At 41.5% G+C, this 27,228-nt stretch overlaps 1 protein-coding gene and 1 pseudogene across 5 annotated transcripts in view; both read right to left on the bottom strand.

Moving 5' to 3' along the window:
* Positions 1-3,397, bottom strand: part of LOC112228633 (phospholipase D2) — a 35,702-nt gene extending 32,305 nt beyond the window's left edge. Inside the window, exons 1-2 of one of the 5 annotated variants that reach the window (XM_024394111.2) lie at positions 3,289-3,397; positions 2,940-3,040 (exon numbers count right to left, since the gene is read on the bottom strand). The gene's annotated coding sequence lies outside the window, so the exon portion shown is untranslated. Of the gene's footprint in view, positions 1-2,939 lie in introns of all 5 variants that reach the window. The other 4 variants (XM_024394110.2, XM_024394108.2, XM_024394112.2 and 1 more) reach the window with 4 other exon arrangements.
* A 5,091-nt stretch (positions 3,398-8,488) lies between these two features.
* LOC112228634 lies at positions 8,489-21,110 on the bottom strand (annotated as a pseudogene).
* Between the last annotated feature and the right edge of the window lie 6,118 nt (positions 21,111-27,228).

Here is a 27,228-nt window from a genome sequence, read left to right as displayed (position 1 = left end):
TCTTGGTACTGTATCTAGATTGTCTTTGCTGTAATGCAGGACAGATTCTAGTAAGCTGTACAAGTCTCACCATAGGGACTGTCGCTAGGGGACCCTACAGTGGTTCCTAATTCCCAGCATAAATCTATACCCACTGGTGAGTTTGTGCTGTAGGCTTATTCTGAGTCATGGATAAAGAAACATTTGTTGTTTTCATTTGGAGGGAAACATTTCTGAATTGTGGATGGGTCAACACACCAAAACATGAGGGGAGAAATGTTATTAAGTGTGCACACTGGACACTGCACAGCAAATTACAATCCCAAAGTCCACTCTATTGATTTCTCTAGGTAGCATCTTGTCATCTATGGATAAATTGCAATTGCAGAACAAAAAAACATTTACAGCACAAGGAAACACAAAAAGCATTTAAATCCATGGATTTCTGCCAATTTGGTGGCTCCAAAATGATTGCAAAACAAACTACCATGTAATCAAAATCTACAATCAGCCAGATATGTGCTTAATTTATTACACCATAATCAACATTCTCTAGAAAATATCTACTGTCTAGCCAGTCAGTCATTCAAATGACAAAATGATAGGCCTATTGCCTACTATAGATTTCCCCACTGAAGCCATCATTCTATTTTCCATAGCCACCCATTCCCCCTGCAGTTAAATATAAGTTCCAAAGCGCTCTAGAAAAAACGGAACATCTTGGCATGTGAGTGGGACTCAGGGGTAGACGTAACATAGTAAATGAAAATCAGGGACGTTCAAATTAGCATATGTTACGTTTCGTATTGTATGTATTAATTTGTGCATTTCCATCATCACATTTTGTATAATATAGAGCAGGTTCCCCAACTGGCGGTCCAGGTTTTATTTGGCCCCCCAAGTTTTCTGAGATTTTTTATTGTTGGACATAAGACTGAAAACACCAGGAAATCAGCTCCTAATGATTTTAAGTTTGGAAATCTGTTCATGTATTGCCACGCATAATAAAGAGGCATATATGATCGTATATAAATGTAAGCAAGGTTTGAAATTATTATGTTTCAATCAAATATTATATCTGTTCAGGTTTCTTGCGGTCAATTTGCATTCTACAAATTATTTGTAATTATGTTTTGGCGCTCAAGAAAAAAGAAACTGCCCACAGCTGAATCTAGTTGATTATCCCTGATATAAGGTGTCCAATCAAAAACATATTTTGATCAATGAGTGAAATAATATGTTAATTGTGTAGATAATGGTGTAAGAAACCAATGGTCCAAACCTCATGTCTCTATCATAATCCATTCGAAACCTATTGGCGTTTTTACCTTTGTAGGATTGTCAACAATAGGGTGACTAAACTCAAAGGAGACCAGAGACAAAGTGGCAAAAATCTGAGAAATAGTATCGCATCATCTAGGCTGGATGCTGTCCGAGAAATAAGGTTACCTGACAGGCTCACCATTGAACTCAACATCTTTCTTCTCAAATGAGGATGACATAAATCAATAGAGGTAAGATAGATATAGATTGTGATATGACATGTATTTTGATATTTTAGTATATTAATACAAAGTTTCTGTTCTTTTTCCAAGACTTCTTACAAAAGCAAGCGTATCTCTGAAATGTCAACAGAGCCTTTTAACATTTAATTCAGCTCGTGTCATGCTAATTATGCTATTTGCGACCCGCGGAACAACTTGGATGACGATGACCACAAAATGTTAAATCCTCATAAGTTTCGGGTGAGAGAACTCCACTGCTCTTTCAATAGAGCTCGGTGCTAATTATCGGATGTATTAGGTTATGAAATCTGACTTTTCGATATAATGTGATATGTTGGAGAAAACTCCACTGAAAGATTCAGAACTATATTTGTCTTGGTCAAATGTATTTAATAGCATAAGGAAGTGAAATGTCATTACCAATGCACATTTTCACCAACTCTGGGCAGAGTGGGTGGACACCGTATATAATGTTACAAATTACAATTCGTATGACATGAATTTGCAATATGTATGGTATGTTAAGAATTCCAATTAGTTGTTGCTGTGGTTAAGGTTAGGAGTTAGGTTAAAGGGTTAAGATTAGCTGACATGCTATGTAGTTGCAAAGTAGCTAAAAAGTAGTAAGTAGTTCCAAAGCTGCTAATTATTTAAAATGCTAAAGTTGTCTGTGATGAGATTTGAACACGCAACTTTGGGTTGCTAGGATGTTCATGTTATACACCCACCCAATCACCCTCCTTTTGTTTTTGCCTTAAGGAAACTGATGTTAGAGGGTTCCTCACCCTGAAAGTAGTCTATGGGCAGAGAGAGTAGATTGCACGGTACAGTTATTTAAAAAGCCACTACAAACTTCAGCTAACCTTAGCCACAAGCTAACAATCAATGGAAGTGATGGGGCCATATGAGCATATTTATTTTTAAAAATTAAGAATGTCCAAAACACTGGAAATCAACTAGTTTTATATTACTTAAAGGCGATTTGACTCACATACCCACATCACTTCAATTGACTACCTTGTGGTGGCTAAAGTTAGCTGAAGTTTGTAGTGGCTGTTTAAAGAAAACTGAACCATGGATTACAGTTTCCCCTGGCCCATAGACTACTTTTAGAGTGAGGAACCATTTAACATCAAGTTGTAAAATAGTGAACTACTCCTGTAAGTAACCTTTGGTCTTATGTAACCATACCAAACATAACATATTATACTAATGAGTGGCCGATCCTTTTCATTTACTATATTACGTCTAGTGTAGGATACCAGGTTGGAGAACGAAGGCGCAGACAGAATTGGCAATGTGAAACTATAATAAAGTATCCCGTTGACATGTCGCATAGGCCTTATTAGTATTCTGCATCCGTGCTGTTTTAAACTGTCTAAATCACGATAGTTCCCTTTATAGTGGTATAGAATCACAGAGGATATTCATTTTAGTAGAGGCGTAGCTACTTACTAAAGCATCACATAGAAAAGATCAGGAAGACGAGGGTCAAATTCCATATCCTTGAGCAAAAAGATCTTCGTTTTTCTTCCAACTCCCTTCGCCCTAGAAAACTTATCAGTAGAAAACTTATCAGTTTTGACGTAAAGGAGAGACGGAAAGCGATACAGTACTTACTCTAAACCATGCACATGTAAATGTTCCTTCCGGCTGCATGGTTGGATATATTCCTGAAATCATTCACCGAGAATATCCGCTACAGAAGCACAAATAGTCTGATGATACAATAGTGCGCGATGACTTGTCCAGGTAAACATTGCATCAATGTATCAACAACGTTTACATTTTTCTTTCACATTACCTAGCTATTCCATTGTCAAAGAAAATGTCGCATAGTGCCTGACGTAGCAGGCAGCAGCACTCCAGTTGAAGACAGATTGTACAGTCAGCAGCACAACAGTAGTTAACCTTTATTTAACTAGGCAAGTCAGTTAAGAACAAATTCTTATTTACAATGAAGACCTACACCGGCCAAACCCAGACGACGTTGGGCCAATGGTGAGCAGCTCTATGGGACTCCCAATTACGGCCAGTTGTGATACAGCCTGGAATCGAACCATTTCTTCTATTAAAATTCAAATATAAAATTGAGAACTAACAATCAACAACTAAATTACAAGAGTTTGGTCCGGTTTATATGATTTTCATTGGTTTTAATTATCAAACGTCTTTGTTGCTTGAGATTTTCTCAATAGAAGAGATTACTTTATTTGAAGTGTAATCAGCTGCAAACCAGAGGTGATTTGCTGGATATGGCAGGTCTGGTTTTGCTGGATATGGCAGGTCTGGTTTTAGTGGCTCTGGCAGGTCTGGTTTTGCTGGATATGACAGGTCTGGTTTTGCTGGATATGACAGGTCTGGTTTTGCTGGATATGGTAGGTCTGGTTTTGCTGGATATGGTAGGTCTGGTTTTGCTGGATATGGTAGGTCTGGTTTTGCTGGATATGGTAGGTCTGGTTTTGCTGGATATGGTAGGTCTGGTTTTGCTGGATATGGTAGGTCTGGTTTTGCTGGATATGGTAGGTCTGGTTTTGCTGGATATGGTAGGTCTGGTTTTGCTGGATATGACAGGTCTGGTTTTGCTGGATATGGCAGGTCTGGTTTTGCTGGATATGGTAGGTCTGGTTTTGCTGGATATGGTAGGTCTGGTTTTGCTGGATATGACAGGTCTGGTTTTGCTGGATATGACAGGTCTGGTTTTGCTGGCTCTGGCAGGTCTGGTTTAGCTGGCTCTGGCAGGTCTGGTTTAGCTGGATATGACAGGTCTGGTTTTGCTGGATATGACAGGTCTGGTTTTGCTGGATATGACAGGTCTGGTTTTGCTGGATATGACAGGTCTGGTTTTGCTGGCTCTGGCAGGTCTGGTTTTGCTGGCTTTGGCAGGTCTGGTTTAGCTGGCTCTGGCAGATCTGGTTTTGCTGGCTCAAGACATTCCTCCTCCTCATTCACACAAAATGAATGAGTATTGTTGAACTGAGACAAAAAGGACATGTCTCAACTTGGGCTTTGGTCCAGAAGCCAAACCAGAGGAATGTTGGGAGCACATGGTTCCTGAGTGGTGCAGCAGTCTAAGGCACTGCATCTCAGTGCAAGAGGTGTCACTGCAGTCCCTGGTTCAAATCCAGGCTGCATCACTGTGATTGGGAGTCCCATAGGGCAGCGCTCAATTGGCCCAGCGGTGTCCGGTGTAGGCTGTCATTGTAAATAAGAATTTGTTCTTAACTGACTTGCCTAGTTAAATTAAGGTTACATTTAAAATGATTAAGGAGACTAGATACCCCTACAGCTGCTGTAAATCCCTTCCTAGCTGTGGAGGAACAAGTCCTAAACATCTGGGAAAATAGCATATTTGATATTTAAGAGGTTCCAATATTGGGGTAGTAATATCTTTGTTTTCACTCAGAGATAATTGAATTGGACCTTGTAGTACCTACTGCAGGGGAATTGGGTCAGTGTTTAAAATACACTATGTGACACTTTTTTTAATCAAGAACAGTTTTGTTGTATCAAAGTATGTATCTTAGATTCATTATCAGCTCCCTCATACTTTCAAATGAAACACATGCATGAGAGTTTTGACATTGACATGGATAGATGCACAGAAGTTATTTAGAGTTGTCCAAGTGCTTTCACTCCACAGTGCTGAGGCATAGTCTCTGGAGTTGAAGAACAGAGATTAACTCTGACATTGAATTGAAATGTTTATTTTCTCCCAATTGAGGACAAAGAAGATCTTTGGGTGAGTCAGCAGACATTATCTAGTCAGTGGTCAGAGTCAGACATTGTCTAGTCATAGTGGTCAGTGTCAGACCACACCCTCTACACTCAGTAGAAACAGTCAATTGTGTTGAACCTAAAAGAGATTTTAATCTCAAATTACATTGTAATATTCTAAATACATAAAACAAATGTATAGACACAATAGAAAGACCAGGAAATCTTTTGTTATATTAAACCGAATTTCTTGCCCAAAGCAACATCAAAATGTGATCTTGAAGGTGTGTAGCCGATTCTGATTCACTCAAAAGTAGGATAATTATAGTGGTGTGATCAAGTAGAATGTAGGCTATGCAATGAGATCAAGGTCAGGTCATTTGACCACTCATCCAGCCACTCGGGTCATGTGACAGTGTTCTTTTTTTCGTAGACTACTTTCACCCTACACACTACACTCCTTGATCAGACACTGCTTCCCATTAATATGCCTCAAAAGGTTTAAAGAATACTCTACAGTGAAGCAAAAATGTAACCATGACAGTAGTAGACCAAATGAAGCAATACAGTCGTACTTGCATGTGTAATTGTTGCTGCTGTCTGGTGTTGAAATGTATACTTTGACTTTAATATTAAAACTACCTTCAAACTGTTCTGTTACATGGTAGCATGCTGTGCTGTCGCTCCATTTAATCATCATTGGGAAATTAAACTGTGCTTGGATTCCCAAAGGGCTGGACAAATGATTCTGGCTAAGCCTTGGAATCAGTCAAGCAGTGTTTCTGGAGGCGGTCTGCATTAACCTTCGGCTTCAACATGGTCTTATATTTTTTTTAAACATCTCAAACTGCCATTTCAAGATTTAATAGCCACATATTGTATGTGTACCCTCTCAACAATGACCACAAGTCTTTTGATTGAAAAAAGTATTTAATTTTCACAGTATTAATAACATAAAATACTAACAGTTATTATGCAGCATTTGTTTGTATAGATGTTTTAAAGATCTTGGATGCAGAGGGACAAGTAAAACACTTTACGTTCCAGTAATGGTTTGAATCTCCAATGTTTTTGCTGACTATGTACCATCCAACACATCCTCTTGATGCTAAAACTCCATATTCAATTCCATAATGTAAAACAAACAAATTGTGGATCATGATGATTTGTGTATGCCAACATCAGCAGCATAGGTGTTTTAATTGTATACAAAAATTGTTTAATTATATCACATTTTATAAATGAGGCACCAATTGGGCAGAAAGGAAAGCAAGGCCTCAGTTTAACTTTGAATTAAGTGTCTGGGTCATTGTATCATTATTTGGTACAAGTTAAACAGAACAATTCATTAACTATGTAAATGTATCGTGTGTAAAATAAAGTAACTAGCTAAATCTAATATTCTTAGAGTATTATGGTCTTCTTACATTACAAATTGCATTATATCCATCAGTAAAGACCTGTGTCACATATACATCACCATACAGTGAGATACAAGACAGACAAGAATTCTAAAGGGTACAGGAGACCTGCACTTCATCCTAAGGCAGTGTGAGGGCTGAAACCGAGATCTGGCTTCTTCATTTTGTTCTAACCAAGCAAAGCCCACAGCAGACTTACTGAATTAAATCACAACTGCTTTGCCTCAAACTGTTTATTTATTTTGGCATGTTCATGTCACATGGCTTACTAAAAAATAGAATACACACGTGTAACAAGAAATGGTTAGGGTAAAACACAAAACACAGTTTGAAATATTTATCAAATAGGATGACATGATATCAAGACGATGCCATTTTCAGTCATCTACTGCCCAAAAAATAAGTAAGCAGTACAGTAGGGAAGTATTCAGACCCCTTGACCTTTTCCACATTTTGTAACATTACAGCCGTATTCTAAAATGTATTAAATATATATTTTTTATTATCTACACACAATTCCCCATAATGACAAAGCGAAAAACAGGTTTTTAAAAATAAAAAACAGAAATGCCTTATTTATATAAGTATTCAGACCCTTTGCTATGAGACTTGAAATTGAGTTCAGGTGCATCCTGTTTCCATTGATGATTCTACAACTTGATTGGAGTCCGCCTGTGGTAAAATCAATTGATTGGACATGATTTGGAACGGCACACACCTGTCTATATAAGGTCCCACAGTAGACAGTGCATGTCAGAGCAAAAACCAAGCAATGAGGTCAAAGTAATTATCCGTACAGCTCCGAGACAGGATTGTGTCGAGGCACAGATCTGGGGAAGGGTACCAACAAATTTCAGCAACATTGAAGGTCCCCAAGAACACAGTGGCCTCCAGAAGTTTGGAACCACCAAGACTCTTCCTAGAGCTGGCTGCCGGGCCAAACTGAGCAATCAGAGGAGAAGGGCCTTCGCCAAGGAGGTGACCAAGAACCCAATGGTCACTGACAGAGCTCCAGAGTTCCTCTGTGGAGATTGGAGACCCTTCCAGAAGAACAACTCTCTGCAGCACTCTACCAATCAGGCCTTTATGGTAGAGTGGCCAGACAGAAGCCACTCCTCAATGAAAGGCACATGACAGCCCGCTTGGAGTTTGCCAAAGGACACCTAAAGGACTCTCAGACCATGAGAAACAAGATTCTCTGGTCTGGTGTAAAACAAGATAACTCTTTGGCCTGGATGCCAAGCATCACGTCTGGAAGAAACCTGGCACCATCCCTACGTTGAAGCATGGTGGTGGCAGCATCATGCTGTGAGGATGTTTTTCAATGGCAGGGACTGGGAGACTAGTCAGAATTGAGGGAAAGATGAATGGCGCAAAGTACAGAGATCCTTGATGAACACCTGCTCCAGAACACTCAGGACCTCAGACTGGGGCGAAGGTTCAACCTTCGAAAAGGACAATGACCCTAAGCACGCAGCCAAGGCAACGCAGGAGTGGCTTCGGGACAAGTCTCTGAATGTCCTTGATTGGCCCAGCCAGAGCCTGGACTTGAACCCGATCGAACATCTTTGGAGAGACCTGAAAATAGCTCTGCAGCAACGCTCCCCATCCCAACCTGACAGAGATTTCAAGGATCTGCAGAGAAGAATGGGAGAAACTCCCCAAATACAGGTGTGCCAAGCTTGTAGCGTCATACCCAACAAGACTCAAGGCTGTAATCGCTGCCAAAGGTGCTTCAACAAAGTAATGACTAAAGGGTATGAATACTTATGTAAATGTGATATTTTAAATAAAGGTTAAATACAAATTTCTAAAAACCTGTTTCTGCTTTGTCATTATGGGGTATTGTGTGTAGATTGAGGGGGGATCTATAAGACATTTAGAATAAGGCTGTAATATAACAAAACATGGAAAAAGTCAAGGGGTCTGAATACTTTCCGAATGCACTGTAAGTGAAGAAATTAGCAAGACAACTTAAGTCTCAATGATATAAAGACGATGATGATTCATATAATCTGTGACCAAGAAGGGGCGTTGCCTTGTCCTCCTAACTGGAGAGGTATCGTTTGTTTTCCCCAGGAAATGGAAACTCTGGGACTGAGTTAAAATGTCCCGTGAGGAATATGGCGGCACTTTTCCGATGGAGAAGAGGGCCATGGCCACCCAGACACACACCTTGTCAATCATCTTCCCGATCAATACCCAACTCTCCATTTCCTATGGGACAGTTAACGGTGAGCCAGAAGTGGGGAGACAATAACCCACACGGTTCTATCAGTATTTCTTAACCCTCAGCTCATCATGGGCCTGTATTCAAAGTGTCTCACTTGAATACAGTGTAGGCCTTTTAAAATCATAATAATTTATTTTATCAAAAAGAGCATGATCCTAGATCAGCACACTTTGTGAATATGGGCCTGAGCAGAATGAATTGAAATGAAACTGATCCAAAACCTGACCTACATCCCCAGATAAAAGCAATACTTACTGACCCAATGTAATTTGCGGGTTGGCCAAATGGCCAATGGCGGGTTGGTCGCGGGCAGGTTGAATAAAGGCAATACCTTAAAACCATAAATGTATAATTATTGTGCAATGTATACATCTTAAACTAGATTGAGGTTTTTCTTTCATTATTTTAGGCTATCTGCATTCGTGCATAAGCCTAAACTTTAGGGCCTAACGGTACACGTGCCAAATAGCCAACACGCCAATCGCCAAATGCATTTGGGAACGGGCAGAAACAGTTCATGTTTAGGGAACTGAAACCTACTGTTCAGAAGGGTTAAATAGAAACTAAATATTTTTCATCTTTAGAGAATGTGAATGCACAGTTAGCACCTATAAACAGTACCTATCTTTATCAGCATCATAAAAGCTGATAGTATTTCAATCACAATATATGCATCCAAGCTGAAATGAAATCTTATCAGAAAAATGTTGGGTCGTTTTCACAGCTTCCCTTACAACCGGGTAAACTGATGTCATTTGGAAATGTTGCACAGAAAATCTTTCCTGATTTGAGTTATTGCATTTTCTCCCAGATCTCTAAACTTCTTTGCTCCACGAAAGAAGCAGAGATGACAGAGATAACTTTACCGAAGTCAACTAGATTGAAGCATTCATTCTATCGATTTATAACATTCTGGTGAGCAAGGGTTTATTTACTCTTCAGGCAACATAATGACAGAAGAAGCCATCTGTATCTAATTATAGACAAGTTGACTAACAAATAGCCTCCCAAAAATGTTGGAAATTATAAGCAGAAACATATCTAAAATCAGGCAAAAAGATCTTCCCCCAAAATATTCTGCCATCTCTAGCCTCCCATGCATTTTCTATATTTGCGGGTTAGGGTCGGTTCTCAGATTTCCACTTTATTACACATAGTTGGGTGGTTGCAGATGTGTTATTAGCAATTGTGGGCGGGTGCCGGTGAACAAACAGCTGACGCGTGCACCACTAGCATGCCCTTCTTTATGCTCCAACATTGATGAAGTCATTGGTCAACAATTGAGATGCGCAACTTGTTGGTTCTGAAGCATAGATGATCATTTAATGAGGACTTGACTTGTAGGTTCAGAACAACCACGACAGAACATTTATTTTTAAAAATAAACATTTGGGGGGAAATTATAACACCACTGAAAAGGGCACTTTGGAGACTGGAAGGGCAAAGGGGCATGTGCTCTGTACAGGTAGAGCCCCATCTGTGTACGTACCTGTGTCAAATGTTGTTTGGCACTACTGTTTCTGGGTTCCATAACACCAAAACAAATGTTGTATACCCCCCCCCATGCGCTATCCTTCCTTCCCTCCCTACCGGTATCTCTAATCTTACCAAATGATCGTGTGAGGCCATGCCTCTCTCTGTTTGTCAATCATCATCTCGCTGTGTGGTTGTTTCAGCACATACTCCTCCGCTCTCTGCACCAGGCCGAAGAACGAGCTACGCCGTCGCTCCCTCACTCCCGCCTCTGCATTATCCACCAGAGGGGCCGTGCCCAGGAATTGAGGAACAAGCTCCAGGAAGAGCTAAACAGGGGAGAGGAAAGGTGGATTAAAACAAAAGTCAAATTCATTCTGACAAAGTAGGATCTTATGTCATATCGGTTCGTTATAGTATTGAATAAAGAAAAAACAAGGCAAAAAAAAGTATAATTCTTGTGCAATTCATATCTATAGGCGACACTAAGGTTGTTCTATCTGACGTTAGTATTTACCCGAAGCTTTAGGGCCCAACTGTAGCGTGCTAATAACACGGCAATTGCTAAATGCTTTTGGGAATTTAGGCTTAAAGTTAACATTGAAGCACTGAGGCTAAAGGGACAATATCAGAGTTTAATTCAGTAAGAGAAAAGCTGTGAAATGGAGGTGAAAATGAATAGAAGGACCAGAACAGTCTGTAAAGGTGCTATCTTTATAAGAATCATAAAAGCTGATAGTATTTCAACCATGTTGGGTTGTTTTAACAGCTTTTCATTTCCTTAAACAGATTTTTTTTTTTTATTGCATCTCCTCCCTGGCCCCTAATAATACATGTCTTTGCCACATGAGAGAAGCAGAGATGAAAGAGAGCTTTGCCATGTCAACTGATTTGAAGCATTCATTCTATCAATTTATTCTGGTGAGCATGGGGTATATTTACTCTTCTAGGTCAAAGTACAGAAGAGAAGCCACCTGTATCTAATAATAGACAAGTGGATTAACAAATAGCCTACCAAAATGTAGAAACTTATTATCAGAAACATATGCCAATCTAAAAAGGCCTGTTAAAAAATTATTCTGCCATCTGACTGGACAGAGCATTTTCTATATTTGTGGTTAGGGTTGGTTGCGGATGAAAGATTTTCACTTTATCACATAGTAGGCGTTTGCGGGTGGTTATTAGCAATTGGGTACGGGTGAACAAACAACTGTTAGCCGATATGCGTTGGTGTACAGTGCATTCAGAAAGTATTCCGACTCCGATAACATTTTTTCCCCTCAATCTACAAACACTACCCCATAATGACAACGCAAAAAGATTTTTAGACTAAAAAAATAACTGAAATATCACATTTAAATAAGTATTCAGACCCTTTAGTACTTTGAAGCCCCTTTGGCAGCCATTACAACCTTGAGTCTTCTTGTAGGTTGACACTACAAGCTTGGTACACCTTTACTTGGGAAGTTTCTCACATTCTTCTCTGCAGAGCCACAAAAGCTTGGTCAGGTTGGATGGGGTGCGCCGCTGCACAGCTATTTTCAGGTCTCTCTAGAGATGTTCGATCAGGTTCAAGTCAGGGCTCTGGCTGGGCCACTCAAGGACATTCAGAGACTTGTCCCGAAGCCACTCCTGCGTTGCCTTGACTGTGTGCTTAGGGTCGTTGTCCTGTTGGAAGGTGAACCTTCACCCCAGTCTGAGGTCCTGAGCGCTTTAGAGCATGTTTTCATTAAGGATCTCTGTACTTTGCTCCGTTCAACTTTCCCTCGATCCGGACTGGTCTCCCTGCCGCTGAATAGCATCCTCACAGCATGATGCTACCATTATCATGCTTCACCGTAGGGATGGTGTCAGGTTTCCTCTAGATGTGATGCTTGGCATTCAGGCCAAAGAGTTCAATCTTGGTTTCATCAGACCAGAGAATCTTTTTTCTCATGTTCTGAGAGTCCTTTAGGTGCCTTTTGGGAAACTCCAAGCGGGCTGTCATATGCCTTTTACTGAGGAGTGGCGTCCGTCTGGCCACTCTACCATAAAGGCCTGATTGGTGGAGTGCTGCAGAGATGGTTGCCCTTCTGAAAGGTTCTCCCATCTCCACAGAGCTCTGTCAGAGTGACCATTGGGTTCTCGGTCACCTCCCTGACCAAGGCCCTTCTCCCCGGATTGCTCAGTTTGGCCAGGCGGCCAGCTGTAGGAAAAGTCTTGGTGGTTTCAAACTTCTTCCATTTAAGAATGATGGAGGCCACTGTGTTCTTCAATGCTGCAGCCATTTTTTGGTACCCTTCCCCAGTCTGTGCCTCGTCACAATCCTGTCTTGGAGCTATAAGGATCTTATATAGAAAGGTGTATGCCTTTCCAAATGGTCAATGGAAACAGGATGCACCTGAGCTCAATTTCGGGTCTGAATACTTATGTAAATCAGGTATTTGTTTTTATTTTTAATAAATTGGCAAAGAAATCTAAAAACCTGTTTTGCTTTGTCATTGTGGAGAAAATCCATAAATGTATAATGTGGAAAAAGTTACAGGGTCTGAATACTTTCCGAATGCACTGTATTTTAATCATGACTTGGCCTACGCAATAAAGTATTTAACTTTCAAACCCACACAAGTACTGGACCTGGATTTTGTTATGCCACTTAGCACCCATTTGTGGTTAAACAAATCATTTTGCTTTTCAATGTATACATACGTGCTGTGTGGGACATGGTGTGTGGGACATGGTGTGGGTATTGGGACTGCAGAGGGAGATGTTGAGCACCACGATTTGGTTGGTGGCGATGAGTGTGGTCACAGACATGACGAAGATCAGGTACCTGGAAGAGAAGAACAGACCGATGTTGATGTAGAGGGGATTTGGCTCTCTTATGGAGTTACATAAATGTATGGAGGAAGGCAGTAAGAAAGAGACTGAAGAATCCCATTAATGAGGGCATCAATTTGAAGCTGAGAAAGGAATGCAGTGACTATTATATGGAGTCTCTCACACAGAATCCTCATACAAACACACCTAGGTACATTCTAACTCACTTGCTAATGAGTGGAACATTGAGAGATGTCTCAGGGACCTTCTGAGCAATAAGAAATAGGAAGACAGTCTGAGCCAGCAGGACAGAGATGGACAGTCAACTTCTGTCCCCCATCTATGAAGAGGACAACAGAGAATCAGAGGGGTACAGACGGGAGTGCAGTGCTTTTCCCATAATCATCAGATGACAACAGACATAATATACAGATGGTTTTATTTGGCCCACCAAGTGTTCTGAGCAAAACAAACTTTTGTTGGACAGCTCCAGCTCCAAATCAGCTCCAAGGGGTAAACATTTTGGAAATCTGATCCCAAGTAGGCCTATTTATTCCCAAGCAGAATAAAGAGATGTGATCGTAAACAAATGTAGCCTAAGCAAGGTTTGAAGTTGTTTTAGTCACATTATCTGTTTGGGTTTCTTGTGGTCAATTTAATCTAGCAAACAGAATCCAATTTTAATCCGACAATATACAGTGCATTCTCTAGTTTGAAACTCAGAACCATGAAATCTATGTTAGAGCATAAAGGGGCCATCTGCAGTTGCTACATCCATTTGTGGACTCATAAATTAATGATATGTAACCATTGATTCTTGAATAACTTATTGATGCCTCATAAGCATTTGTACCCAATCAGAATCCAAAATAAACTTGTTTTACTTCAATGTTTGTAAACAAAAGTAAATGTAAACACCACATAACCTCAGAACATTAACTATAAGTCTGATACCATGGATGGTCAGTCCTTGCATCCATAGCTCTGTTTTATGAATTTGAGTGGTTATATATTTCTCTAGCCCCGTCCCTCAGCTTTTTACTGAAAAGGGGGCAGGGAGGACACTTTATTGTTTCAACTGCTGATTGCTGCTTTAAATATAAATCATTTGATTTAATAGTCAATATTGGAAAAAAACACTTGTAACACTAACAGAACAACTGCTAACATCAGTTGTTGATGGCATACTATATCATCTTCCTGTATCCTTAATTAAGTTACACCACTGACCAATCAGCAGCAGTGTTGCAACCTACCCTATGCAGGTAGGAGGTAGGCCAGGACGACCAGGGAGGAGATGAGTGAGCAGGGCAGGATGATGTTGATGATGTAGAATAGAGGTTCTCTCTGGATGACCAGGTTGAAGGAGATCTCCTGGTACTCCAGGTCATCAGGAGTGTAGCGTGAGTTGATCAGCTTCCTGGCTGGCCTGTGCTTTATGGCCCACTCACCGTTCTCTAACAGGGTGGAAACAGACACACTGGGATCAATAGAGGCCATTTCATTAGGATTTGACCTGTTGATGGGTTGTCAATTGTTTACAGATAACTGTTAATCAAATCAAATGTTATGTCACATGCTTCGTCAACAGGTTTAGACAATGTCGTAGAATTACAACATTGAGTTAATCACATTACTTTTACATTAGAATGTATTCCTATATTAAAACATTGTCTTTTTTCTAGAGGCAACAGAATAGGGTTCTCTCATATGTCTGTGTGAAGAGAGAATCCTCAGATTTACGATGGCTTGGTGAGAACCTAAAGACTGCATTCCATTCCATGATTAGTGTCTGTCTATTGGTAACAGGGAGAACCAATGTCCAGTTTATTTAAGGATGTAGTATTCTAGGTTGCATTAGTATTTCTGTATAAACAAGTAGTAAATGAACTAGACAGATATTTAGCGCCATGTAAATCTTGATGTATGTTGCATGAGAGCACAATGTACCTTTGTATAATTTCTGTTCCTTGTCACAAGCACTCAGGAAGACTATAAATAGTTGAAACCGAATCCTGTTTATTTGGGCTTTAACACTACACCATTGGGTGATTGTTAACATTCCATTACTGCAGTCATTAAATAATGAAGTTCAATTGTTTTGAGGAAATCTAAGTCTCTTTGATTAGAATAATTCCACCACAACTAACAATGAAATGCTAATTTACAGGTCCTTTTCCAACCATGTACTTCAGATTAGAAAAATAATGTCAAATATAAAGTGACATGAGGAATAAATACACAGTGAATAACAATAAAGAGTAAATATAACATGGCTCTATACATGGAGTACCAGTCCCGAGTCCGTGTACGGGGTAATTGAGGTAGGTATGTACATATAGGTAAAGTGACTAGGCAACAGGATAAATAAAACAGTAGCAGCAGCGTACTTGGTGAGTGTGAATGTGTGTTGCGTCAGTATGCGTGTGTGTGTGTGTGTGTGTGTTGGGATCTCAGCGTAAGTATGGGTTAGTGTGTGGGTAGAATCCAATATGTGTGCGTAGTCACTGCAAGAGAGTTAGTGCAAAAAAAGAGTCAACACAGGTAGTCAGGGTAGCCATTTGATTACCAGTCTAATGGCTTGGGGTTAGAAGCTGTTTAGATTCTGTTGGTTCCAGACTTGGTGCACTGGTACCGCTTGTCATGCAGTAGAAGAGAGAACAGTCTGCGGCTTGGTTGGAAGGAGTCTGACAATTTTTTGGGCCTTCCTCTGACACCGCCTGGTATAGAGGTCCTGGATGGCAGGGTGCTTGGCCCCAGTGATATACTGGGCCATATGCACTAACTTCTGTAGTGCCTTGAGATCAGAAGCCAAGCAGTTACCATACCAAGTGGTGAAGCAGCCATTCAATGGTGTAGCTGTAGAACTGAGGATCTGAGGGCCCATGCCAAATCTTTTTAGCCTCCTGAGGGGGAAGAAGCATGGTCATGCCCTCTTCACGACCGTGTTGATGAGTGGACCATGATAATTCCTTAGTGATGTGGACACCGAAGAACTTGAAGCTTTCAACCCGCTCCTCTACAGCCCCAATGTGGATGGGGGCGTGTTCTCACCTCCTTTCCTGTATTCCACAATCAGCTCCTTTGTCTTGCTGACATTGAGGAAGAGGTTGTTGTCCTGGCACCACACTGCCAGGTCTCTGACATTCTCCCTATAGGCAGCCTCGTCGCCGATCAGCCCTACCACCATCATCTCCTCAGCAAACTTTATGGTGTTGGAGTCATACATATTGCTTTTGAGAAACTACAAAGTTGTATATTCAGTATTTGTGTCACACATGCAGGACCTGAGTAGTGGTGGGAAACTATTAGGGGGAGGTAGATTTTGAAATAGAATTTATTTAAAGAATGGTGCCTGAGGAGATGCTTGCCGTTTTACAGGCTCCTAACCAATTGTGCTATTTTGTGTGTTTTTCTGCATTGTTTGTAACTTATTTGTTGACGCTACCGTCTCTTATGACCGAAAAGAGCTTCTGGATATCAGAACAGCGATTACTCACCTCGAACTAGACAAATATTTTTTCTTTAATGAGTCTGACGTGAAGGATATAATGCTATATAATCTGACGTGAAGGATATATAAAGGCCCAAATCCTAGTCATTCGCATGAAGAAAATAAGGAGATACATGGGGCGCAGATCAGGGTGCCTTGTGAGAATTCATCGGTGAGTGGGTAACACGCCTCTACCATCCGTTCTATTGGCCAACGTGCAATCACTGGAAAATAAACAGTTCAAGACTATCCTATTTACCACCACAAACACACACACACACACACACACACACACACACATATATTTTTTAAATGTACTTTAGTAAATATTTTCATAACTGCATTGTTGGTTAATTAAGGGCTTGTAAGTAAGCATTTCACGGTAAGGTCTACACCCGTTGTATTCGGCGCATGTGACAAATACCATTTGATTTGGAAAATCATAAAAACAAGATGTTGCAACATTAGTGTGTATTGGCAGTGAAGGCCTCAGGATCAATGTCCACCCACTCAATAGGCTTGTTGGTCTCTGCGTCAACAGCCAGTATGATTTCAAACTCATTTGCACTGTATCTCTGGGACCTGAAGACTACGGTGCAGTACTGGTAGTCAAAGGGGAAGTAGGTGATCTCTATACGTGCTGTGGTAGATCGCTGGAGGCAGCCAGTACATGTAGCCACTGGAGTAGATTAAGACATTGGCATAGTAGGCCACATCAAACTTGCCATCAATGCTGCAGAGGGGGAAGAGAGGAGGGGAAGAAAGTAGGTGGAAGGAAAGGGTAGGGTGCGATGAGAAGAGTTCAAGAGTCCATTGCTCAAAACAAAGCAAAACAGAGCCACAAAAGGGGGGGAAATCAGAATGAGGAAAAATATGAAAGCCCTCTACTGGCTCACTTGTTCTCAAGGATGATCTCAGGGAGCCATACTGTGTTGTAAGGCACACGAATAACTTCCATGCCAAAATACACAGAGGTGTTCCAGGCTAGGCGAATATCATTCCATTGCTGTGGGAGGAGGAGAGATGAGAGAGGGAGAGGAACAGAGGAGAAAACAGACGAGTGACGGAGAAGAGAGCATTGAGATGAAAAAAACTCAAAGTAGGAGAAAGGAAAAAAACAGAATCTAGTCAAAGTGTGGAAGAAACAAATGATAAATGAATTGATAAGATTGGTGAGAGAATCACTCACAACCCAGACATTAGTTGTGAGAGTCTTTTCCTTTTCAGAGGAGATAATATGATTGTCTGATGAAGACATTTGTCTATTTCAGTTTGATATGTGATAGTACTGTAGTGCACCCTGCATGGTGGAAGTGCAGAACTTTATTGAACTAGGCATGTCACTTAAGAACAAATTATTATTTTCAATGACAGCCTAGGAACAGTGGGTTAACTGCCTGTTCAGGGGCAGAACGACAGATATGTCAGCTCGGGGATTTGAACTTGCAACCTTCCGGTTACTAGTCCAACGCTCTTACCACTAGGCTACCCTGCCACCCCGACAGTATAGGTCATCCATACAGAATGTGTATTGTGTTGTTGGGGTGCAGCAGTGTGATGTGTGTAATATGTTTGGTTTTACATTTGAGTCATTTAGCAGAAGCTCTTATCCAGAGTGACTTACAGTACATACATTTTTGTACTGGCATCTAATGTATGTGTGTTGTATTGTTATGCTGCTGCAGGTGTGGTCTGTCTCACCAGGGAGATGAGGTTGGTGAGAATCAGCTTGACCTGCACCTCCACCTTGTCTGTGGGGTGCGCTGCTGGACGAATACTCTTGTTGTAGCCTCTGAACAGGTCCCATTTCAGCTTAGATTCCTCATTACAACTCACTGCGGAAGGAAGGAAGGAAACCATGATATTATGAAATATGGGTGGCATATAACCCATAGGGACTATAAAGCATACTATTTCAAAGGATTCAACACTTGAAAGGCCAAAGGAACTTGAATAATCAGTGACCGATTTGCTAAAAGCACCCAATGAACCATTTTCAATTTACATGATTAACATCTAGGCATGTCAACCCACGGCTGGCTCCAGGCATAAGCAGTCGCTTAGGGCCCCTTGCAGCTAGGAGTTGAGAGTTAGATATAAATACACAAGGTACAAGTTCGAAATCCTCCCCAACCAAATCTCACTTAGGGCGCCCGCAAGGCTAGAGCCACCCTGTGTCAACCATAAAAGCCCATTTATGCTTGATCTGGCCATGTGGATCAGAAGCTCCATATGGAGGGTGTGAAGCAATTGCGGAGCCTTCAGAGGCTTGCGGTGGCGATGCCATGCGCCTCCCAGATGTTTTAACAGTGAGGAGGTCTCTGCATAGATCTGCATTGACATGATTAGTGTTCAGTAGGTGGGGGAGGTATATCCTGTATAAACACAAACTCACTTCCTTCACAACAAACATGGAGAACCCTGACGAACAGGTTCACAAATAAAAACATCTTTATGATACCTTGTGTAGGGATTTCAAAGACACGATAATGAGTTTGAACTCCTGGAAAGAGATCTGGAGGTTATGGGGATAGATGTGGTAAAAAAGTCAATGGAATGCAGAACATGGCATAGAAGAACGCTGGATTGGCGCACATTCAACTAATCTGATCTAACAAAGCAGATATTTGTCAAATATGTCATGATTGATGTATTGTAACAGGTCCACAATGTGGTCACCAAAATAGGATTTGGATACATTTGACTGTTTTCGCTGTATAACATTTAGAAGTTGGCTCTATTCGTATAAACGGGTCGCATAGCTAGCATACAGAAGTGGGTGGTGGTAGTCAAAGTAGTTTAACTGTAATGCAGTTGATTAATGACGATGACATTAACATGTGTTGGGGGTTGACATCCATACAAGCATTATACTCTGATTTTGACCTCAACGTAGTGTGAAATACACATATAAACAATAGCCTAACTGTAGGATCATTTCGCTGTGGGTCAATGAGGAGACTCGGGTGAGAAAACGGTGCAGCCTTTTTACATCGTGCCATCTTGGCTGAGCTCCTGTGTCAAGCATCCGGAAACGGACTCCAACATTTCAGAAGGTCTTGTCATTTTGTTTAGCCCGTAATTAGCTGGATGGCTATAGAGATGAATCCTGAATCACTAGTGGTGTGGTGCAGTTTATTTGATGTGTAAACTCTATAAGAGACCGTTTATGCTTGATCCGAAAATATGTTCGGAGGCGCCATATGGATTGTGTGACAATTGCGAAGCCTCCAGAGGCACGCAGAGGCCAAATTGAGCTCCGTAACGCATAGCCATGCGTCTCTCAAAATGTGTAACATTGCCGAGGGCTCCCTCAGCTCCTCCGATGTCCTCTATAAACACAAACTCACTTCCTTCACAACAGCTCTGCACTGCTCCGCGAAGCGCAAGAAGTATGAATGCCTTAACTTCTGCAGAGGCCATATCACCATTAATCCTGCATGGCCAATGCAGACATCAAATTGACCATGTAGCACCTTTAACACCAAAAGTTGTAACAATGTTTAAAACGTTTTCGCAGCGCCTATAAAAAGAAAATGCCACCTGCCTCGCAGGAACAAAAGAAACAACATGCGTGTCGTAATGATACAAATAAATAAAATGCTGTCGCGAAAGTAGCAACTACACTTCCTGGAGTCCACACAAAACATGAAACTTGATATAATACATAACATGTATAGACAAGGACAGAACTACATACAAAAAAGTAAAGTACAGATACCCCAAAAAACTACGTAAGTAGTACTTTAAACTATTTTTACTAAAGTACTTTACACCACTGATGAATAGTCTACATCGAGAGGTGCAACTGCCAAGAGCAGTGTTCCTGACCGTGAGAAAAACCTATCAATTTAAACACTTACCCAGTACTGTCACACCCCAGAGTAAACCTACAGTTGCAACCAAACAAGTCCAAAGGGAGTGCGTTGCCATCGCAAAGTTAACCGATCTTTACTTACAGCTCCAGATTTGAGTAATGTACAAACTTAAAGAAAGAGAAAGCTAGAGGTTATTTCCAAAAGGCTCGTAGCCTGCCTTATCCCGCTGCCTCTTGCTTCGCTTCTCCTGCTGTCGCTACACCCACGGCTCGGGTTAGATAGCAGCCGGAAACCGCTCAATTCTGTCGACATTCTGGTCGTCCATAATAATTATCATTATGCTATTGTGTGGTGATGACACCGATTATGAAGGTAATGTTTCTGTTTGATATGTCAGCGAGTTTCAAACTATGAATAGCCCAACAATATGCCGGAAAACACAACTGAAAACGTGTGTGCAGGGCTCAATGATACCACTGGTGCTCCCAATTTAAAGTCAAGCGTAAAACATCTAATCTAAACGCACCAGATTAACAAAGTATTGATTGAGATATAGCCTAGCATATTGAGCTATATGAATTCTAGATACTTTTGAAGCACATGTTGTGCTCTAGAAACTCATATCTAACCCTGTAAATACATTTGTTAATTGTACAAAGCTGAAATGTTGATACAAAAACCTGTCATGGAAATTACAAAGTCATTTGTGGAATTTTAGGTTTCTATATTGTGTAAAAGCACTACCTATTGAGATGCATTATATTTAACATTTTACACTGTCTCTTTAAGAGCTTCAATCAGGCTTTTATGGTAGAGTGGCCAGACAGAAGCCACCCCTTAGTAAAAGGCACATGACAGCCTGCTTGGATTTTTCCAAAAGGCATATTAAAGGACTCTCACACCATGGGAAACAAGATTCTCTGGTCTGATGAAAACAAGATTGAACTCTTTGGCCTGAATGCCAAGCATCACGTCTGGAGGAAACATGGCATCATCCCTACGGTGAAGCATGGTGGTGGCAGCATCATGCTGTGGGGATGTTTTTCCAGCAGCAGGGACTGGGAGACTAGTCAGGATCGAGGGAAAGATGAATGGAGCAAAGTACAGAGAGATCCTTGATGAAAACCTGCTCTAGAGTGCTCAAGACCTCAGACTGGGGTGATGGTTCACCTTCCAACAGGTAGTACACAGCCAAGACAATGTAGGAGTGGTTTCAGGGGACAAGTCTCTGAATGTCCTTGAGTGGCCCAGCCAGAGCCCAGACTTGAACCCGATTTAACAATTCAATTCAAGGGCTTTATTGGCATGGGAAACATACGTTAACATTGCCAAAGCAAGTAAAGGAAAATAAAAAATAAAACTGAACAGTAAATATTACACTCACAGAAGTCACAAAATAATAAAGACATTTCGAATGTCATTATGTCTATATACAGTGTTGCAACGATGTGGAAATAGTTAAAGTACAAAAGGGAAAATAAATAAACATAAATATGGGTTGTATTTACAATGGTGTTGGTTCTTCACTGGTTGCCCTTGTGGCAACAGGTCACAAACTTTGCTGCTGTGATGGCACACTGTGGTATTTCACCCAGTAGATATGAGAGTTTATCAACATTGGGTTTGTTTTCGAATTCTTTGTGGATCTGTTTAATCTGAGGGAAATATGTGTTTCTAATATGGTCATACATTGGGCAGGAGGTTAGGAAGTGCAGATCAGTTTCCAGCTCATTTTGTGGGCAGTAGGCACATAGCCTGTCTTCTCTTGAGAGCCAGGTCTGCCTACAGTGGCCTTTCGCAATAGCATGGTTATGCTCACTGAGTCTGTACATAGTCAAAGTTTTCCTTACGTTTTGGGTCAGTCACAGTGGTCAGGTATTCTGCCACTGTGTACTCTCTCTTTAGGGCCAAATAGCATTCTAGTTTGCTCAGTTCTTTTGTTAATTCTTTCCAATGTGTCAAGTAATTACTTTTTGTTTTCTCATGATTTGGTTATGTTGCTGTCCTGGGTCTCTGTGGGTTCTGTTTGTGTTTTTGAACAGAGCCCCAGGACCAGCTTGCTTAGGGGAATCTTCTCCAGGTTCATCTCTATGTAGGTGATGGCTTTGTTATGGAAGGTTTGGCTTCCTTTTAGGTGGTTGTGGAATTAAACAGCTCTTTTCTGGATTTTGATAATTAGTCCGTATCGGCCTGATTCTGCTCTGGATGCATTATTTGGTGTTTTAAGTTGTATGCAGAGAATATTTTTTGCAGAATTCTGCATGCAGAGTCTCAATTTGGTGTTTGTCCCATTTTGTGAATTCTTGGTTAACCCCAGACCTCACAACCATAAAGGCCAATGGGTTCTATAACTGATTCAAGTATTTTTAGCCAGATCCTAATTGGTATGTCGAATTTTATGTTCCTTTTGATGGCATAGAAGGCCGTTCTTGCCTTGTCTCTCAGCTCATTCACAGCTTCGTGGGAGTTACCTGTGACGCTGATGTTTAGGCAGAGGTATGTATCGTTTTTTGTGTGCTCTAGGGCAACGGTGTCTAGATGGAATTTGTATTTGTGGTCCTGGCAACTTGACCTTTGTTTGGAACACCATTATTTTTGTCTTACTGAGATTTACTGTCAGGGCCCAGGTCTGAAAGAATCTGTGCAGAAGATCTAGGTGCTGCTGTAGGCCCTCCTTAGTTGGTGACAGAAGCACCAGATCATCCTCAAACAGTAGACATTTGACTTCAGATTCTAGTAGGGTGAGGTCGGGTGCTGCAGACTGTTTAGTGCCCTCACCAATTCATTGATCAATATATTAAAGAGGGTGGGGCTTAAGCTGCATCCCTGTCTCACCCTATGGCCCTGTGGAGAGAAATGTGTGTGTTTTTTGCCAATTTAACCGCACACTTGTTGTTTGTGTAACATCTCTAGAGAGACCTGGAAATAGCTGTTCAACGACGCTCCCCATTAAACTGACAGAGCTTGAGAGGATCTGCAGAGAAGAATGGGAGAAACTCCCCAAATACAGGTGTGCCAAGCTTGTAGCGTCCACCTACAAGAAGACTCAAGGCTGTAATCACTGCCAAAGGTACTTCAACAAAGTCCCGAGTAAAGGGTCTGAATACTTATGTAAATGTGATATTTCAGTTTTTTATGTTTAATAGATTTACCTGTTTTTGCTTTGTCATCATGAGGTATTGTGTGTAGATTGATGGGGGGGAAAACAACTGTAATGTAACCAAATGTGGATAAAGTGAAGCGGTCTGAATACTTTCCGAATGTACTTTATATATAAAAAATGTATGTTCTAAGTCCACAACCATGCTTAAACCACAGCATGATGAGGTCTGGGGAAGAAAATCCCCAAAATATTTTGGAGGTTTAGTGCACAGCAAGAGACTGGTGTTTGCCATGGTGGTGTTTTTCTGTACTGCATGTGCAACTGCAGTTTGCTAAAAAAAAGACCTTTTGATACAAATCATCGTGATATGTATCATATCATTCTACCAGGTAAGACTACTTTGCAGTTAACATTTTAATTTGGAAAGTTGCATGGGAATGCCTTTAGAAAGGACTGTATCAGTATCGCCAACTGGCTACACAAAGTAGTACACAGGCATTCCCATGCCATTATGTCTTCTGAAAGTTGTAAGAAATACATATCACTGATGCATTCTTTAATAACGTTAATTATTATTTGGATTGAACAAATTTGCGCTCGCTTTTTTTCTGTAGGGCACCCAGAAACAACTGCAGAGTGAAGCCTGTCGTTACAACAATTATTATCGGGATGGTTCTTTTTTTACAGGTAGTGCTGGTGCTCCCAAAATAACTGGTCAGATCGCACAGCAAAATATCAATGGAGCGTCTGAGACCAAAATGGTCGCACTTTAGAACCCTGCGTGTGTGTGAGTGTGTGTGTCGACGCTAGTGGTGAGCAAGGTAAACGGGTGACGCGGGGGCCCAGTTTGGAAACCACTCTACTGCACTGCCCCGACTCAAGCGCAGGATATAAATAAATAGCCAGTGTAAGGTCCGGGGTCAATGTCGAGCGGCTTGTGCGCGTTTTATTTGTTTGTGTGTGTTCAGAGCAGATATGCCGAATGTGCCTGTTCAAAGGCGGGGGGGGGGCATATTCAGAACAGGTCGATTCGACCCCCACAATAACAGCACTACAGGTAGACAGGACAGACAGCTGATCGTCCTCGCAGTGGCAGACCACGTGTAACAACACCTGCAAAGGATCGGAACATCCAAACATCACACCTGCGGGACAGGTACAGGATGGCAACAACTGCCCGACTTACACCAGGAAAGTACAATCCCTCCATCAGTGCTCAGACTGTCCCAATAGGCTGAGACAGGCTGGACTGAGAGCTTGTTGTAAGGCAGGTCTTCACCAGACATCAACGGCAACAACTTTGCCAATGGCCACAAACCCACCGTTGCTGGACAAGACAGGACTGACAAAAGTGCTCTTTACTGACGAGTTGCGGTTTTGTCTCACCAGGGGTGATGGTCGGATTCGTGTTTATCTTCGAAGGAATGAGCGTTACACCGATGCCTGTGCTCTGGAGCGAGTTCGATTTGGAGGTGGAGGGTCCGTCATGGTCTGGGGCAGTGTGTCACAGCATCATTGTACTAAGCTTGTTGTCATTGCACGCTGTGCGTTACAGGGAAGACATCATCCTCCCTCATGTGGTACCCTTCCTGCAGGCTAACATTGACATGACCCTCCAGCGTGACAATGCCATCAGCCATACTGCTCATTCTGTGTGTGATTTCCTGCATGACAGGAATGTCAGTGTTCTGCCATGGCCAGCGAAGAGACCGGATCTCAATCCCATTGAGCACGTCTGGGACCTGTTGGATCGGCGGGTGAGGGCTAGGGCCATTCCCCCCAGAAATGTCCGGGAACTTGCAGGTGCCTTGGTGGAAGAGTGGAGTAACATCTCACAGCAAGAACTGGCAAATCTGGGGTATTCCATGAGGAGGAGATGCACTGCAGTACTTAATGCAGCTAGTGGCCATACCAGATACTGACTGTTACTTTTGATTTTGACCCCCCCCCCTCTTTGTTCAGTGACACATTATTCCATTTCTGTTAGTCACATGTCTGTGGAAATTGTTCAATTTATGTCTCAGTTGTTGAATCTTGTTATGTTCATACAAATATTTACACATGTTAAGTTTGCTGAAAATAAACGCAGTTGACATTGAGAGGACGTATCTTTTTGTGCTGAGTTTTTAGATGATCAAAACTAGAAACACAACATGCAACAATTTCAAAGATCTTCATCAGATGCCACTGACAGGACTTCATGTTACACAATAAATGTGTTTTGTTCGATAAAATTAATCTTTATGTCCAAACCTCATTTGAAATTGGTGTGTTATGTTCAGAAATGCATTGTCTCAAACAAACATCCGGTGAAAGTGCAGAGAGCCACATTAAATGACAGAAATACTCATAAAACATTGATAAAAGATACAAGTGTTATGCATGGAATTATAGATAAACTTCTCCTTAATGCAACCGCTGTGTCCGATTTCAAAAAGGCTTTACGGCGATAGCACACCTTGCAATTATGTTAGGTCTGCACCTAGCCACCGAAAAAAACACAGCCATTTTCCAAAGAAGGAGAGGTGTCAGAAAAGTCAGAAATAGAGCTATAAATATTCACTTACCTTTGATGATCTTGATTGGAATGCACTCCCAGGAATCCCAGTTCCACAATAAATGTTTGTTTTGTTCAATAAAGTCCATAATTTATGTCCAAATACCTCCTTTTTGTTCACGCGTTTAGCCCAGTAATCCAAATGCTCAATGCACAATCGCTTAGTTCCGATGAAAAGTTTAAAAAGTTATATTACAGTTCGTAGAAACATGTCAAACGATGTATAGAATCAATCTTTAGGATGTTTTTATCATAAATCTTTAATAATGTTTCAACCGGACAATTCCTTTGTCTTTAGAAATGAAAAGGAACGCAGCTACCTCTAACGGCCGCGCTCATGATTTAGCTCATGACATTCTGCCAGACACCTGACTCAAACAGCTCTCATTCGCTCCCCCTTCCCAGTAGAAGCCTAAAACAAGGTTCTAAAGACTGTTGACATCCAGTGGAAGCTTTAGGAAGTGCAATATGATCCCATAGACACTGTATATTCGATAGGCAATGACTTGAAAAACTACAAACCTCAGATTTCCCACTTCCTGATTGGAAGTGCTAGCCTTGAGCTAGGCCCATCTCCCGGCTAGCCGAAGAGATCCATCAGCCAATTCCTGTGCTACAGTACCTCTTTTACCAATTGACCTGGACCCTTTACTGCCGACACGGAGCCTCGCCGACCCATCATGACTGGTCTACCGACTTAGCCATCTGAGGGTGTTTCAACAGGCTCTTCCGTTGCAACGTCCCCCGGATGCCCATCTGCTAGCCTGCTGCTAGCCCCAGCCTGCTAGCTGTCTGAATCGCCGTGTTTCCAGCTCGCCTAGCTACTCACTGGACCCTATGATCACTCGGCTACACATGCCTTTCCTTAATGTCAATATGCCTTGTCTATTGCTGTTTTGGTTAGTGATTATTGTCTTATTTCACTGTAGAGCCTCCAGCCTTCCTCAATATGCCTTAGCTAGTCCTTTTGTTCCACCTCCCACACATGCGGTGACCTCACCTGGCTTAAATGGTGCCTCTAGAGACAAAACCTATCTCATCGTCACTCAATGCCTAGGTTTACCTCCACTGTACTCACATCCTACCATACCCTTGTCTGTACATTTTTGCCTTGAATCTATTCTTCCGCG

The sequence above is a fragment of the Oncorhynchus tshawytscha genome, linkage group LG30, assembly GCF_018296145.1.
Source record: "Oncorhynchus tshawytscha isolate Ot180627B linkage group LG30, Otsh_v2.0, whole genome shotgun sequence".
NCBI classification, from domain to species: domain Eukaryota; kingdom Metazoa; phylum Chordata; class Actinopteri; order Salmoniformes; family Salmonidae; genus Oncorhynchus; species Oncorhynchus tshawytscha.
Note: the sequence above shows the minus strand (reverse complement) of the source record. Positions and strands in the feature narration are given on the sequence as shown.